The following is a 16059-nucleotide window of genomic DNA, read 5'->3' as shown; positions in this document are numbered from 1 at the left end:
GTGTAGATTCTGTAATGTATACAATAAATGTGCACTGCGGTCCTCCCCCCTCTCGGCAGTCTGAAGGTAGACAGCGCTCGTGAATGTAAATACAATCTATTGTTTTATTAAAATAAAAAAAAATGATAAATGATATTTAATTTTTTTTTTTTTAATTAAGCAAGCTCCCCTCACGGTAACAGTGGACGCTAGAGATTCTGCCAACCAGCATAATTCACCTAGCATTTAATATATTTTCCATCGGGCGTTTTAAAATACTTCGGAGGTTTATGATTGTGTTCCGGGAAGAATTTAGAGATTTTGTTATCTTGATCGAACAATACCTTGGCTTTACAGTTTCTAGTATTCTTGCTGGAGCAGTTCCACCACTTGTAGAGTTTGTTGCCCCTAGAAAACGTGAAGCCCTCTATCATGAGGAGACAGGTGCCTCTTTCTGACTTGATGAACTCTGCCTTAATGTCTGTAAAGAAGAATAAGTCTTCGTTGTTCATCTATTCGTGACAAGTAAGGTTTGACTAAATAATTATCTTGATCTGATACAAGCAATCTGATCTGAGATGCCAGAAATTTAGGACAATACTAAATAAGCGTAAGATTAACGGCACAAATTATTTTATTTTTTGTAAACAACTGCTTTTAAGACAAAATCATAATGGGGAGAATTTATTATGAGCGATATGTCAAATCTTTACTGTGTATGTTGTGTAGAAAATATCCAACTATTTCAAAAGATTTCATTTGTGTGTACCTATTTTTGATACAATTATATTGCATAATCAAAAGGTAGTTAGTTTTGGCTTTATGAACAAACCTTCATAGGTTTTATAAAAAAATGATGACATTTTTTTACCATATAAAATAATTGAGCAAGCAATGTAACACTAACTAGCTAAGTTGCTTTAACTCAAAACATCGAATTTAATGACGCGTCGGTACAAATGGCACAAGTGACCATGATGTACGACATACATTACAGCTCGAAAATTTTTCAACAGATCTGGTAGTTAAGATTTCATTTAAAAAATCTTTCAGAATTGATTTATTAGCACTAAAACCTACGTCTAGTTCACGTTTGCGGTTATATCAAAAATACACGCTGTATTAATCAGTAAAGTCTTATATCCTCTCCTTTCGACAATCGATAACCCATGGGACTATACTTTATAACTAGTACAGGATATTATATCCTAAGCCTGAGACTAGTACGAGCAGATGCTTTTGCTTTGACAGCGAGAGGTGCATTTAAGCAGCATCGGTTTCTAAAACCTCACTAACATTCAAATGTCGTACGCAAGCTACTCGTACATTACAATATTTTAATCTCTTCAATATTTTAAAACTTCAAATCTGAATATTAAAGTTATTTTAATTTTAAGCATACTCTATATTTACAAAATTAATTCATTAGCTCAAATCGCTCCCCTTTAACCTGTATAACTTTACGCATTCAACCATAGAATGAGTTGCACGCGGCACGCACTACCTCGTCTGGTATATCGTCCCATATTCTGTAAATTTGACCAATAGATGCTTGAATGAATTTGAATTCATTCCCTGTGTGCTCCCAATACTGCTGAGCACGCATCCCCGTATAGAAAAGTCCAACGGATTCAAGTCTGGTGAAGATGCAGGCCATTCTTGCCACGGTATAAAATCTCTCAAATTTATTCGACACCAGCCTTGTGTACGTTTAGCTTTGTGAGACGGGGCACTGTCTTGTTGAAAGCAATAATAGTCATCCCCAAACAACTTTCGGATATTTTCTTAATTTTTACTCCCCGATCAATGAACAGCAGTGGTAGTTTGCCTCTAAGTGATATGGCAACCCATACCATGACAGCCGACGCACTTTGAAACCGCTGTACGGCTAATTTGCCTTCTGAAATATACCTCAAAGTAGCACCGTAAACACGATCATTTTGTTGATTGTGGCTATCTTGCAAATGAAACATGTTTTCGTCGGAAAAAATAATGCATTTTTTCACTCTAGCTTTTTTCTGGGCTTCAGTTAATCCATGAACTTTTTGTTTTTTGTAGGCCTTCAATCCAAGATCATGTCGTAATATACGACTCATTGATCGTCGGGATATTTTGATAGCTACAGCGAGTTTACTTGCACTTCGGGCTGGATTTCGCCGAATACGCTCACGAATGCTTTTATTTATATTTTTGACACGAACAGATGGTTTTTAACCAGGTTTGGGCCTGAATCTTGAAGATCCTGTTTTTTTGAATCGCATAATGGTCCGACATATGAACCTTACATTCATAACTTAATGTTTTAGCTTCTTCGGGGGGTTTGTTTTCGGCGGTTTCGTGAGAATCTGCCGAATCCCGCACCAGAACAGGTGGCGCAACCGAAAACTGCGTCGTCAAAATGATATTTATATTTTAAGATTTTTATTATTGTATGTATGTTAGTCTGTAAGGTATGTATATATGGGCCATAGTTTCCTGAAAATAAATGATATATATATATATTTTTTAAATATCTCGTACGGTCGGAATTTTTGCTTGTATAAATTTACAACTAGCTGGCGTTTCGTATCCATGTAGAAAACAATATAATAACAGATATCAAGCTGACGTCTAGAAATCATAAAGAAGCATAAATTCTCGATTAATAATAAATAATATAGTTTAAAAAATCCTGCTATATTTAGGTAAAATGGCAGTACAAATCTAGGACACTTAATCTGCCCAACCCTGTAGTTACCTATTCCGCCATGAAACTCAAATTAGGTTTTAAGTAAATTATTATAAATAATATTAACAAAAATGACATGAATTCATCATTTGAATAATAAATTATAAATACAAAAAAAATAGATTATTTAACAAAATTGAGCAATTGATTGATTAAGGCGGCATGAAGACCACGATTTGCCATTTTAATTGCAACTAACGTTTCTATTTTGGTATAGTGTATTTATTAAATTTCCTCGTAAGCGTAATAACATCATTGCATGTATAACACAAGAAATTTCTATTAAAATAATCTAGTTTACCATTCTGGCCATTCCTCCCTATTGCACAATGTACTTACTATTATTTTTACAAGTCGACTTGGACTTTTCCATAACGCGACTCACTCTCATAATTTATTCAACGGAGCCACGCCATTTTGTCACCTAAATAGTGATAAGTTTTAAGTTTATAAAATAAATATTCATGCTAGTCTATAAAGTATTTGTTATAAATTTGCTTGTTTCCATTTGGTCACGGCAAAATGGAATCATAATAATTAACAGGTTCATAGCTATCGTTGAGTTTTGGAGATTCATGATTATGATCTAGTCTATACCGCCTAATTTCGTAATTGTCAGTAAGGGCTATACTAGCAGGACATCTCTTAGCCATTCTCTTTGAACAATACCACATTCTGGAGGTCTTATTAGTCTTGCAGAACGTGTATTCATGCAGTAGAATGAGTCGACATCTTCGACGTTCTGAGTAGATGAACTGGAATTGCAAACCTGTAATAATACTATTTTTAAAGCTCACACAAAATGATTCATGGAACTTGGATTCCAAAATATAAACTTGCAAATATTTCTCTAAAAAACTATATGAAATTTTACAAAAAAATATCGTCCAATCTGATGGATTTCAAAAAAACACGTTCAAATCTATTATTAAAATGTTTTAATCATTCTTACTTTATCTGTATTTTATACTTACTCATTATTAAATTTATACTTTATTTAGTTTTTTTCGGTTGTTTCCAATATTTATTTTAATAGAATGCAAAACAATATGCGACGAATCACCAGATCCCCCAACCACCACCCAAAATCATGCGTTGGTGGATCACCAGGTCCAAGGTCCATATTAACAAACTGTATAATGTTCGTAATTTTAACTTTGTATTATCTATAACCGAACCTTAATTACATTCAAATTTAGAACATCTCTGAGAAACAAAAAAAAATGATTTGGTCTCTGTTCTAATATCAGTCGAGATGAAGTTTTATTCGAAAAGAAGTGTCAGTTGCAATTTTGACTTTCGCATGTTACTTGATATGGAAGGATATGGCAGTTTGGCCGACTGAATTAAAAAAAAAACAACGGATGCGTGACATACGCGAAACAGTTTGCATTATTAATGTGTTTGGCTCCAGTTTAAACCCTAAAATATTTTAAGTTTAATTTATTTCAATAATAATATATTATAACTTTTGAGAGTGTCAAACTAACTAACACTGTATGGATCAAGGTCTGAAGTAAATGATTTTTATTTTATTTTTATTATTTTTTATTTATATATATATATATTTTTATAGAATATTGTAACCCAGTCCACTGTCGACATTGTACGTAAGTATTTAGTAGGAATACAAATTAAAGTAAAATAAACAAACGCAATGTTTTTTTTAACAAAATTTACTTAACATTTTTTGGAACCAGTAGTGTCAATGCATTTGACGCAAAATAACGTCATGTATGTAACCGATTTCGTGTCATTAAGTGCAGTGAGCAAAACTATTAGCTAAGCACACCTAAATACATAAAAAAAACTTGAAGTAGCTAATAAGTGAACAAAACTAATTCAATAAGCAACATTATTTTAAAATAAACAAAAATCGTAAAGACAATAGATTTAATTTGTGACCCATTTCGTACCTTCTCACAGTGACAATAGTATGAAGTCTCTAGAGACTTTCATGTTGTTTGTCACTGTGAGAAGGTACGAAATGGGTCATTAATTAAATCTTTTGACTGTACCTAATTAACATACCAATAACCGGCCAAGAGCATGTCGGGCCACGCTCAGTGTAGGGTTCCGTAGTTACTCTTCCGTCACAATAAGCTAAAATGGAGCTTATAGTAAATTGTTAACCAAGGGATGAAACGGTACCTTTCACGCGAGTTAAACAAATAGGCAAATTTGCATAATCAGTACCTAAAGTAAGTCTTTTTACTATGGGAGAAACTTTTTGCGATAACTCGAAAACAGCTAAACTGATCATGTCCGCTATAGTTTTCATTTAATGTCTTTCTTAAGCTCTACTTTCACGATATTTTTCATATTTTTTGGACCTATGGTTCAAAAGTTAGAGGGGGGGGGGACACATTCTTTTTCTTTTTAGGAGCGATTATCTCCGAATATATTCACTTTAACAAAAAATGTTTGTTGAAGATCCCCATTAGTTTTGAAAGACCTTTCCAACGATACCCCACATTGTAGGGTTGAAGCTAAAAAAAAAATTCACCCCCACTTTACGTGTAGGGGAGGTACCCTCAAAAAAATTAAATTTTTATATTTTATTGTACGACTTTGTCGGCTTTATTGATTTATATATCCATGCCGAATTTCAGCTTTTTAGCACTAACGACCACGGAGCAAAACCTCGGACAGACAGACAGACAGACGGACATGGCGAAACTATAAGGGTTCCTAGTTGACTACGGAATCCTAAAAACGCCTAGTTAAAAAAGCGCGTAACTAAACTAATATCAATTTTAATTACACTACATATGATATGGTAGAGATTTCTTATTACTTACAGACTCTTGAATTTTATGTAAATGCTTATTTAATAGTTAGACTGATTTAATAATTTTAATTTAATTGCACAAATATTATATCAAAATTTACAAACGGCGAACTTAATACCTCATGAGCACCCCAATTGATTATCTACCTACTTCACTAGAACAAATATTACAAACTTCGAGTATGACTGTAAATCATACTTAGAACTACCCCAATTTACCAACTTATTAACCGTGACAAAAAATATTAAAGAATACTTACCAATATACATTTTCGTTGACCGATATAACTATGGAATTAATAGTCTAGCACTAAGATCGTCCTTAAAAATTACAAAGGAAAATCTGTACATTTTAAAATATAACATCGTCACTCATAACATATTCGCAAAAGTTCTAATCGAAACTATAACAACTTAATGATATCGGCTAAGCTAAATATTTATATTTATAACGATCCATCGGCGTTTTACGACGCAGTAGATCGATATAGGCACTTTTTTTTTATAAACTCTTGTGGGCTTTATATTACAGTTGACCCCAAAACGCTCAAAAGATAATTTTACTTAAATCAGTCAACTACAAACTATGGAACTTGCCAATCTGAGTCTTAAATACACAAAAAACACAACAAATTCACTCATTCTCACTCGCTCACAAAAATCATTAAACAAGGTGTAACAAAAACAGGGATCCTTTAAAGAGCATGTATTCAGTATCACGATCTAAATTAAATTGGTAAAAGTTGAAGAAACAAATTTTGACGCGAAAAATGTTTGGCCTTTGTATGGCCCATATTTTTTGTATCTAATAATTATTCTTTACTTTTTCCCTAATAAGAACATGATACCGAAGATGCCCTTAAACAGATACCCACTTTTTTTGTTACATCACACCTTGTATGTTACCAGAAGTGATAGAAAAATTATTCGTTAGTAGGAATATGGGTACACCTAACTAGCGATTTCTTGAATTGCGAATTTGCTCAGTTCTTACATGCGCTGTAACATAGTAACCAAGCCGAGCAAATTCGCATTACATTCTTTCGATCATCAACGCAAAACACGATTGCATTATACCAACTTACTTCCGACGTATGCGTACACGTCCATACGTCCCACTATCAGACTTCATATAAATAGGTGGGGGGTGATTATGTTTCGTATCGGCGAAGGTGATGACGCCATGATCATCGAGCTTGAGTCTGGCTTCGCAGCGGTTGGTGATTTTCTTGGAGCACTGGAGACGGTTGGTGCCGCGCTGGTGGAAGCAGAAGGTGAAGCCTTGGTACATGATGATCTGCCGGCCGCTGTTTAGTGTGAGATATTCGAGGGTTTCTGCAATTAATGTTATTGAGTTGATGAGAGCTGGGATTGAGAAGTTAGATGTTCCTTCAAATGGAAGAAATCGCAATAATTATTCGCAACATCGTAAAAAGTTGCATTTTAATCACCTCCTAAACACGAAAAAATAATAAGCTATATTACATACGATTAAACCAGACTTCATTGATAATAGACACAAGATGTGTTTCTCCAACTCATATATTTTGGCGAATATATTTAGTTTTCTTTTATTTTACTTAAGATAACATGTGCCTAAATACATTATTTGTTACTGCTACAGCAATAACTATGAAATGAAGAAAATTAAAAACCTCCTCCCAATTATGCAAAAAAAAAGACATTTTATACCAAAAATACCTAACTTCATTTTGGAAAAAACCTGATACTTTTCAACTGTCGGATTTTTCATCAAACATAACTAAGAACCACCGCAAGGAAACTCACTTTCACGTTAAAAAAAAAACGCATCGAAATCGGCCCATACGTTTGAGAGCTACGATGCCACAGACAGACATATTGGCGTCAAACATATGATACACTACACCCCTCTTTTTAGGGTTCCGTAGCCAAATGGCAAAAAACGGAACCCTTATAGATTCGTCATGTCCGTCTGTCTGTCCGATTCTGTCACAGCCACTTTTTTCCGAAACTATAAGAGCTGTACTGTTCAAACTTAGTAAGTGGATGTATTCTATGAACCGCATTAAGATTTTCACACAAAAATAGAAAAAAAAAACAATAAATTTTGGGGGTTCCCCATACTTAGAACTGAAACTCAAAAAATCTTTTTTCATCAAACCCATACGTGTGGGGTATCTATGGATAGGTCTTCAAAAATGATATTGAGGTTTCTAATATCATTTTTTTCTAAAATGAATAGTTTGCGCGAGAGACACTTCTAAAGTGGTAAAATGTGTGTCCCCCCCCCCCCCCCGTAACTTCTAAAATAACAGAATGAAAAATCTAAAAAAAATATATGATATACATTGCCATGTAAACTTCCACCGAAAATTGGTTTGAACGAGATGTAGTAAGTAGTTTTTTTTTAATACGTCATGAAATTTAAAAAAAAAATTTTTTTTCAACATACCCATACATGTGGGGTATCTATGGATAGGTCTTCAAAAATGATATTAAGGTTTCTAATATCATTTTTTTCTAAACTGAATAGTTCGCGCGAGAGAACCTCCCAAAGTGAAAAAAAGTGTGTCCCCCCCCCCCCCTGTAACTTCTAAAATAACAGAATGAAAAATCTAAAAAAAATATATGATATACATTACGATGCAAACTTCTAACGAAAATTGGTTTGAACGAGATCTAGTGAGTAGTTTTTTTTAATACGTCATAAAATTAAAAAAAAATTTTTTTTCGTCAAACCCATACGTGTGGGGTATCTATGGATAGGTCTTCAAAAATGATATTTAGGTTCCTAATATAATGTTTTTCTAAAGTGAATAGTTTGCGCGAGACACTACCAAAGTGGTAAAATGTGTGTCCAAAGTGGTAAAATGTTGAACGAGATCTAGTAGTTTAAGTAGTTTTTTTTAATACGTCATAAAGGAACCCTTCATGGGCGAGTCCGACTCGCACTTGGCCGCTTTTTTATGTCTTAATAATATACATATGTCGTTTCTAAGCAAAGATAAAGATAGTTTATTATTCAAGTAGGCATATTACAATGCGCTTATGAACGTCAAATAAAGCTACACCGGCCTAACCCTACACCTCTGACCCGAGAAGATTGAAATGAGGGGGCTCATTTGGAGGACATAAATGCGAAAAAGTCCCACTTTGTCGCTTGCATTACGGACGCTTTCACAGGTTATTCGTATAAAGTTACAGTAAAACGGAACATGTGTGGTATTCGACTGTGCAGTTTCCTATGCAGCTATACCTGTGCAGTTGAACTGTACAGGCAAAACTGCGCAGGCATACCCTAAGTGTATGGCCAGCTTAAGTTGCATTTCTGAACTTATTTAAATAAATAAATAAATATATTATAGGACATTATTAGACAAATTGACTAAGTCCCACAGTAAGCTCAATAAGGCTTGTGTTGAGGGTACTTAGATAACGATATATATAATATATAAATATTTATAAATACTTAAATACATAGAAAACACCCATGACTCAGGAACAAATATCCATGCTCATCACACGAATAAATGCCCTTACCAGGATTTGAACCCGGGACCATCAGCGTTGTAGGCAGGGTCACTACCCACTAGGCCAGATCGGTCATCATTTGTGGAAGTAGATTCGATAATCATAATTTTGTCGATTAAGTTTTTGTATTTGTTAATCAATAATATAATACGTTTATCAATAATAATATGCTTCGTTCCATCTGAGTGTTCCACGACACTCACGCATTTTTTTTTTCTATATACTGCCGCGTTCTTTTAGATGTAGTCAGCCTTTCACTAGAAGAACTGTAATACATATTCTAAGATGTCGAGTAAGGCATAACTAAAAAGCCGTATTAGTAATATTACAATTGAGTTTATTTGAACTATACTTTGAATTTTTTTGACGAGTTCACAACATTATTTCTGTATTAAATGAAAATGAAGTAAATTTTAAGTTTATTTATTTTAAACGTACACACATAAACATCAAACATTAAAGTATATAATAATTTAGAGCAAGAGTGTTTTGCTATTTTGTCTATACATAGACGCTGTTGGCACATGCCTTGTAAATAATCCATGAATTAAATTATACATATTAGACTTCGAATTGCATTTTAATCGAATTACTTATTTTAGGTATTATACCCATCTATGTAAGATTAGTTACAGATATTCTTAAAGACTATGTTAGTAGCTACAGTATAATTATTACATTAGGATTAAATAAAATAAAAATATTAACCATTGCTAAAATCATCAAATAAATAAAGCTTTATAAGCGTACCCTACAATAAATACGAGTAGTACGACTACCAAACCGGAGGTCGGTGGTCCAATCCTCGACTCATACCAATAATGGTCACATGTGAAATCAGCTACTCTTCATGACATTACAGGATGATTATGTAATTACATAATGATTATGTAATTACATATATGTAATATATGTCTTACCTTTAATAAAATTTAATGTTATTATACTTCTAAGCTTTACTCAGCTTACTCTATAACTAGGTACAATGCATAATAAGTATGTTTTTCGCCAGCTGTTCTACTGCAAACCAGTGATGCTCATTTCATAATTGTTATTGAAATTAAATATAAGGAATTATATATTTTTTAAAGTTAAAATCACTAGTATTTAGGAATCACTGTCAATTCCTAATTACAGAATTGGATTGCTTAATTAATTCGAGATTACAATTGTTTTAAAGCTATTCTGCGCCCGAAGTTAAAGTACTATTTTCACTAATGTAGCGTTACTCACTTTGATGATGCACCTGACTTGTGCAGGTGTGCAAATTCTAAATATGATAACTATTTAAGAATCCAAGATGGCAGACTTATGGGTATTTTTTCTTAAAAGTCGTTATGGATGTCGTTTTATAGGTTTTCGTGGATTGTTAACCTAGGAAGCGACGACTTTTACGAATAAATACCGTCAGCCGCAAAAGTGTATGGCGAGTTTATCAATAAATTGATTCATAATTTCTCCATGCAATTTTGCAACTCACTGTACATACAAAACTTACAAAACAGGCATATTTTTTTAGAAATAAGCACCAAAAAAACACAGAACGCCACGAAATTGAGTACTGACGACTCGGATACCAGGATACCAAAACTGAAAACAGTAATCATTTACAAACTCGTATGTACCGGGCCACTAAGATATAAAAGGCAGTTAATACAATTATATAGGTAGTTTCACATAGAAAGTGTATTTATGACTAGAATTAGAACTTCTTATATACTGTATTAGAAGTTCTAATATACTGGGGAATTATTATTAGTGTAATTTAATTGTAAAAGTAATTGATTACATTACGACCAAGCATGCTGCCACCACAGCATTTTTTTCTGTCTGTTCAACTTCATCAGCTGCCGCTGTTTTTCGCGAACTTCCTGAAGTTTCTCTGGGTTATTCTTCAAACGCTCTCTGTACCGCCTCATTTTTTCAGCCGAAGTCAGTCGTCTTTTCCCTAAAAAAACTGAAACAGGTTTACACATAAATAAGATATGTACGTAAAAGTATTTTATATCGTCGCCTTGTACTAAGTAAAAGTTTTGTCAAGTTTGGGACAAAAGAGATTAAGCGTTGCATAGGAAAAAGGCAAAGGCATCCTTGACCAAAATTTAGGTTTTAATGTGCTGTCAGCTTCAGCTATGCCTAACCCTTCTATGGTGGGGGTTGAACGTATTTATAGTGTCTGCACATAATTAAAACAAAGGTATTAATATTATAATATATTTTTTTTTTGTTTTATCTTTAACTTAGTTTATATTGTTACATATATGAGTATATTACATAGGAACAAAACGTGTTCAATCACAAAAATAAATTATCGACCACACATAACTAGAGTAATCCGTTCCATTTTTTCGTTATTAAATAAAGAAACATCAATTCTTGTCACTTTTTCCAGTCGCCATTCCAATGCCCTTTAGCCCCATTGATCATCCATTACGAGTATTAAAAGTACTTTTCACGTCAGCAGCTAGAACAAGGGTAATTTGCTGCTTAAAAACAGTGAGCAAAATCGCATTTTGCTCACCGAGTGAGACAAAATAACATTCAAGTGACCTTTGGATTCGAATGTCATTTCAACGTGCGGGGCCTAATACAAGTTCGAAATATTTGGATTCTATTGTCTTTATCCCTTTCACGTCATTAGCAAAAAGAAAGAGACAAAAAAGTGCATACGTAATTCAACGGTATATTGACGGTTTATAATAGACCCCCGAAATAAGTCAGACCGCATCGTTCCAAAACACCCTACGAGTCTTCATTCGTAATAATTAATTAATGAAATAAAAGTTAAAAATTTAATAAAAACACCATATTTTACGTATTTTATTATACAATCAAAACAATGAACTTATACAAATTTACGCAATTGTTACGCAGTAAATAATTCTACTTAACTACTTTTAACGATCTCTACTATAGTTGACAAATAGTAGTATCCGTAATTCGGACCGTATCTTACAAAGTTTTTTTTTTACAAAAAAAAAGTTGTCGATTGAAATGTCAATTGATGTTCGTTAATTCATTATTTTCGTATTATTTTATTGAAATTTCTTTCGTTTTGTTTTATCGCGGTAATTAAAGTTAATTGTTAGAATACCTTCAGAAAACATGAGTGAAATAGTGATCCGTCCGTCTGGAATACATTTTTTCAGGTTGTATTTTTTGATGGCTGACTGACGTGAAAAATTTTGTGTACTACACGAGATCAAAGTTATTTACATCTCGTGCGCTTTTGAGTCCCTTACTACGCTCAAGATTCTGAATTAGATTCACTCGCTACGCTCGTGAATCTATTATAGAATCTTTCGCTTGCACGAGACTCAAAACAAGCACTCGAAGAAATATCAAACTTTGCTCTCTTGTTGTACAATTAACTATTTTCAGGTTGTATTTTTTGATGGCTGACTGACGTGGTACTACACGAGATCAAAGTTATTTACATCTCGTGCGCTTTTGAGTCCCTTACTACGCTCAAGATTCTGAATTAGATTCACTCGCTACGCTCGTGAATCTATTATAGAATCTTTCGCTTGCACGAGACTCAAAACAAGCACTCGAAGAAATATCAAACTTTGCTCTCTTGTTGTACAAATAACTATTTTCAGGTTGTATTTTTTGATGGCTGACTGACGTGGTACTACACGAGATCAAAGTTATTTACATCTCGTGCGCTTTTGAGTCCCGTGCAAGCGAAAGATTCTATAATAGATTCACGAGCGTAGCGAGTGAATCTAATTTAGAATCTTGAGCGTAGTACTCGAAGTACAAGCACTCGAAGAAATATCAAACTTTGCTCTCTTGTTGTACAAATAACTATTATCTCTTTAAAGTTTAATATACTGTCCATCAGAAGTCCTATGCAGCTGTGGCGGCGGGTGGTTATGCTCATGATTGGCATAAACCACTTCCCCCTTCGCATTGAACTTGACTCGCGCGAGACAGCGCCCTCTAGCGCGCCGTGAGCAAATCAGAAGGCGGCCGGTCGAACCATGGTATGAAAACGTGTAGTTTTGCCACATCACCACGGACTTATTGTTGCGGAGGGGCACGACGTAGAAGTCGTTAGCTGTAAACAGAAAAGTTTGTTGGAAAAAAAATCAAGAAATTACTTAATCAAGAACAAATGTAGGTCACGAAAGATCGGCTTCTATGCTGTCAAACTAACTTTCAAGTCGTTAGGTTTGTTACACTTCTTAATTTATGGGTATTAACGTGGCGTAGATTCAGAGTAGGGAGTTTTTGAAAAATCGCTTTTTTAGATCACAATACGGGTCCCCAAATTTTAATTAGCAATCTTGAGGCCTTTCTCTATTATAGTAACTTCATCGATACGAATCCTTTTTTCTTTACTTTCGCTTGATAGAAAAAATATTACGAACATAGGTCTAAAATGTATCTTAAAAATTCGTACCAAAATTTGCACAAAAGCTAAAAATATGATTTTTCTTCTACAAATAAGCAATATTATGTTTGATCGAGCTCATCGATTACTTTTTTCTATTTAAACTTACAGAAAACTTAAGTTCAATCCCGGCCATACACATCCATCTCGTTCACGCTTACGCTTAGTGAGAGTGAGAGAAGGACACGCTAGGGGCCTTAAATGCTTTAAAATATGGCAAAATTCCTTTAATAAGTATAGCTACTCTCGCGCTAATCAATTCTTCTATTTATGAAATAACAAAAAGCAAGTGTATTTTTTTACATATAGTTCTTTATTTTAACGTTATTTACCTTCACCTTATCTATAAATAACTATTCTTACTAATAAAAGTCTTAACATTAAGAGTGTTCGCAAAACGAATACACAAGACAAGTACATGTACAATAATCTAATTGAAAAATTACATCCTCCTACATATTCCAAGATCATAACAGTTTATCGAATATATTACAAGCTGTAATAAAGTTAAAATCTAGTAATATACTATCCTACATGAAGTATAAGCATACAAAGAACATAATATAACGTAATGAAACGTTTTTGCCAAGGTTTGTCAGTTCTTTCACTGGTTTATATTGCATTTCATGCTTTATTCATATTTGACCTTCTTTTAATTGTTATGAAAGGTACTTGGTATTTCTAACCACACACAAAGAGCACAAAATGAGATCACGCCATCACAAATAGAGTGGCAATTCGTATAAGATACAAGAGGAAGAAGCTGAAACAATTCTTATGTTAAGTTGTGCATTGCATGGAATTCCTCAAAACATTTGCCCTGGCACAATCCTGGAGCATTCGGACATTTAGGACAATAACTAGCCGTGTCGATCCTTTTATTGGTGGTAGTCCAGCAATATACGCACCTCTTCCTTTTGATCCTATTGCTCTTTGGATCTCTCGGCAATTTATACGGCGTATGCAAAGTAAAAGACTCAGCCACAGGAATAAATTTAACGTTTTTATTATCAGAAACCAACGCGTCGATTAGCGCTAATCTGAAATCCTGAATTGCAAGAGGCTTGATAGAAGATTTGTTATACAGGATATAAGCGTTGCAGAACATCATATTTAAAATATGTAACCCCAATTTTTTATGCCACTGTATCTTCTTATTTTTATACACAGCCCCATAATACGATACGAAATGATGGTGCTTTTCTATACCTGACATATGTTTATCATACTCAAGGAGAAGTTTTGGTTTGTACTTGTTTCCTGTTTTCGTAGTATAACTTTGCCACGAGTCATCGTGTTCTGTTGACATTCCTATAACTGTTTGCCGTCCTTGCCATTTTGTAGCGCAAATTCCTTGTTTTGAATAAAATGTCAGTTTTTCATTTGGATTCAACTTGGCGTCATTCAAGATTTTAGGTAAGTCGTTTTGCTTGAGGCACAAAATACCCGTTACGTGCGTATTATTCAATACTAAGTATTTAGCCAATTTCAATGAAGGTTTTTCTATGTAAACTGCATGACCAACTCCCAGTCTTTCCGCAAGCAGTGTTTTGGTAACTTTATCAACCTCTCGTTTTTCTGTACCTGCATAGATTTTCAATACATAACCATTCTCATCAGAGAGCAGATAAATATTCAACATTTCCCTAGATTTGTTTTTATAACGAATGCTTGTTTCTTTCCAAACAGCTTGACTCTTATCAATACATAATATTTTATCTGGTTGATATGCTATGGCCATATTGTTGTTGAAACTGTTTATTAATTCAGTAAGTTTATTCAAGTCCCCAACCTTAACTTTTGGGTCAAAATCAATACACCGCCACATTCTCAAGAATAAATTGCGTGCCATATGTTTAGTGAAGAAATTTAGTCCAAACTTTTCACCTTTGTTCCAATAGTCACTCATTCCGTGCATCTGAATTATGCCCATGTGCAGGTACAACGCCAAAAATACTCTCAAGTCGTTCATTGTAAACGGTTTCAACTTAGTCATTTTAGCAAAAGCAGGGTCTTTGAGCTGGAACAATTTTACTGCCTGATCGTTCATATTCCTTAGAAGATCCGTTAGAAAATCCTCTGTAAAGATGATATTGAAATAGTCCATTGCCTCATTTGCTTTTATGTCCTCGACTTTCAAACCAGTTTTGTTACTAAAAGGAAGTATATTGCACTTTATCTTTTCTTTACTCCAGTCATCGACTGAATCTTCTTCCGCAGACTCCAAGATTTCGACATTACATTCGAACTCAAAGTCACATTCAATATCCGATTCACCTTCGGAGTCTTCGTCACTCGCAACGTCATCATCGGTGCTGCCAGCGTCTACTAAAATATGAAAGCGTCGGTTAGTCATTTTCTGAATAAATAACTACTAAACTAATACACTTAACAAGATCAATTTTTAGTGTGAGGTCTATGATTGAAACTTTTTATAAGAAAAATATTATTTATTTAACAAATCCTTTGCTTTGCAAAAAATTACCCACACCTAATTAGCGGACATATACCTGCACTGCTGGTGTACTGAACCTTGTATTTAAATTTAAATAATGGTAGTATTTCAATGATGTTATTGGCAACGCAACTTGCATCATTGCGGCGCAGTAATTTAGTGGAAATTTGAATTTAACTGATCAGCGCTATTGA

This window comes from Cydia pomonella, chromosome 3 (assembly GCF_033807575.1).
Source record: "Cydia pomonella isolate Wapato2018A chromosome 3, ilCydPomo1, whole genome shotgun sequence".
NCBI classification, from domain to species: Eukaryota; Metazoa; Arthropoda; class Insecta; order Lepidoptera; family Tortricidae; genus Cydia; species Cydia pomonella.
The sequence above is the reverse complement of the archived record's forward strand: the minus strand, read 5'-3'. Positions refer to the sequence as shown.